The sequence below is a fragment of the Gracilinanus agilis genome, chromosome 4, assembly GCF_016433145.1.
Source record: "Gracilinanus agilis isolate LMUSP501 chromosome 4, AgileGrace, whole genome shotgun sequence".
Taxonomy (NCBI): domain Eukaryota; kingdom Metazoa; phylum Chordata; class Mammalia; order Didelphimorphia; family Didelphidae; genus Gracilinanus; species Gracilinanus agilis.
Genome location: NC_058133.1, coordinates 35,398,368 through 35,401,261, shown reverse-complemented (window position 1 = coordinate 35,401,261; position 2,894 = coordinate 35,398,368). Strand labels below are relative to the sequence as shown.

At 37.6% G+C, this 2,894-nt stretch overlaps 1 non-coding gene across 1 annotated transcript; it reads right to left on the bottom strand.

Moving 5' to 3' along the window:
* Positions 1-330: 330 nt before the first annotated feature.
* On the bottom strand, positions 331-402 carry TRNAW-CCA. The gene has a single exon. It is a non-coding gene; the product is annotated as a tRNA-Trp (tRNA).
* Positions 403-2,894: the final 2,492 nt, after the last annotated feature.

The window sequence follows — 2,894 nt, the reverse complement described above, 5'->3', positions numbered from 1 at the left end:
TTTCAGATTTAAAATATCAGGTTTGTCTAGTGACTCCTGCAGTTCTGAGATTGCAATGACAATATTTCTTCTAGTCCTGCCGACTTCTCGGGACCCCCTGGACTGGGGGATTTACTTGACAAACATACTGGGGTAGTTTGCCATTTCCTTCCCTAATGTCTATCTTTATTTGACTGCTGAGAAACGGAGGCAAATAATAGTTATATGATTTGCCCAGGGTCACACAACTGGTAAATATCTCACCTTTGATTTGTACTCATTTCTTAGAGCTCCCCCCCCAAGCCCCAACGATCTCTCCATTGCACCTAGCTGTACTCTAAAACGTAACTATGACCCCGACGTGATTTGAACACGCAACCTTCTGATCTGGAGTCAGACGCGCTACCGTTGCGCCACGAGGTCCCTTGTGTTCCCCCGGCTAAACCGGGACTTCCACTGTCCAGTTTCTTAAACCTTAAGAAGTGAGTTTCAGGGACTGTCAGGAAAGACCAGGGAATTCCTTAGCCTCCCCTCCCCCTTCGTCCTGATACTCCAGATTCTGGAATGTCAAAAGGAGGGAGAGGGATTGAGATAAGATTTCTCCTTTGCCGAAAGTTTCATGCAAAAAAACCGGTTTACCGAGCGTTAATGATTTATGAAATGTGGTTTTTAAGTGCTGAATGTCTCGGAGGGTTTTTAAAGGGTAAAAGGGATCTTTTGGTTATTCCGAACACCCTTCTATCCCTTTCTTTATTCCCTGGAGATATTCTCCCAGAGGATGGGGGAGGAGGAAATTGTCTGGTGAAAACAAACTTTGATTTCAGAATGTGAATTTCAGGCTTGCCACCGTAAAGAAACGAACAAAGTGAAATTGTCTAAGGAAATGACAAGCTGATTTCAGAAAGTGAATTTCGGGCTTGCAGCTGTAAAGAAATGAACAAAGTGAAATTGTCTAAGGAAATTACACGCTGAAATAGGGACTGGAATCGACTTTTGCTTCTGTGAGGGGGGGAAAAAAGGAAAAAAAATTCGGAGATACATAAAGAGGTCTAGAACCTGGTATAGGAGACCTCTGAAGTAATTCAGGCGGGGCGAGGGATCTCTTAAAACAGGAAGATTTCCTTTAAGATAAGACTATAGTTAACCCGAGGAATCAGAAGAAATTTACAGCCTGAGAACAATCTCTTGCCATCATCTTGTGACTTGACTACCTTTTCTTTTTCTTTTTCTTTTCCCTGACTACCTTTTTTAAATCTCTTAGGTGTTTCCATTTTGATCTATGAGGAGAATGTTGACTTAGTTCGCTTGGTAAGCTGCTTATTTGCAAAGGAGAGATTTAGTGAAAGAATCAAGTTTTGGAAAAATCAGTTGGAGGTACATCTGGGATGTGAGGAATGGAGAAAGTAGAATGTAGCATCCTCGTGGAGAGAGATGCAAATTGGAAGTCAAAATAAAGTTCCAGGAAGTTGGAAACCATTGGAATGTACCCCACCCCCAAAGCCTAAATATTGCAGAAAAGTTTAAGATCTCCCTAAAATAAGAAGAGAATGGGAAGATCTCTATGCCTGTATTTGTGAAGGCTTTTTCGAGATATGCTTGTTACAGTTAATTTTAAGAAGTCTCATAATCTCTGAGTTTTATTTCAGTAATTTAGATATTCTTGTTTGATAAGAGGAAAAGAACAGGAATTATAGTATGATCTATTATTCATTTATTACATTTGCCAAGTGAAGACTTTAGACAAGTATTTGCATACCTTTTATATTTATGGATCGGAGAGGAATTCATGAGTAAACAAGAGATAGAGAGCATTGCAGGATGTAAAATAATGGTTTTGAGTATATTAAACTGAAAAGGTTTTGTACAAACAAAACAAATGTTGCCAAGATTAGAAAGAAAGAAGAAAATTGGAAAAAATGTTCATACATAGTCTCTCAGAGAAAGGTCTCATATCAAAAATAGATAGAAAACTTTGTCAAATTTATGGGACTAAGAACTATCTCCTAACTGATAAATGAGCAAAAGATATGAACAGATGGTTTTTGGATAAAGAAAGCAAATTCCATATATAGGTACGTGAAAAAAATACTCTAAATCTCTACTGATTAGGGTAATGCAAACCAAAACAATTCTGAGGTATCATTTCACACCCATCAGATTGGCTAAAATGACAAAAGAGCAAAATGACAAATGTTGGAGGGGATGTGGAAAAGTGGGGACACATACACTGTTGGTGGAACTGTGAACTGATCTAACCATTTGAGAGAGCAATTTGGAATTATGCCCCAGGAGTTATAAAACTACGTATACCTTGTTTCACAAGAAGATCATTGAAAAAGGAAAGGAATCATATGTTCCAAAATACTTGTAGCCACCCTCTTTATGGTGGCAAAGACCTAGAAATTGAGATGTCCATCGATCAGGGATTAGCTAAACAAATTGCATGATGCTCTCCATCTCTTGTTTGCTCATAGACACTCATAAATAGGCTCATCACATGATTGTGATGGAATATTACTGCACTGAAAGAAATGATGAGCAGATTAATTTTTTAAAACCTTGGAAAGAACTACACAAGATAATGAAGAGTGAAATGAGTAGAACCCCCAAAAACATTATATTTGACTACGGATTTAATTTTCGAAGAATAACATGAATAACATTCACCTCTAGAGAATGAACTGAGAAATGAAAACATAAAAAAATATAATCTATATATTTTTCTGGATAATGCCTTCTCTGGTGTGGGGAGGGGAGGGAGAGGCTGAATATAAATAAATAGAAAAATATACATGTAAACTGGCAAAAAATAAAGAAACATATTTGTCGCATGAATTCATTTGTGTATTAAAAATCTGTCCTTGAAGGATCAGTAGAGGATATAGTCATGTCTTTATATGGAGAATATGGAATCC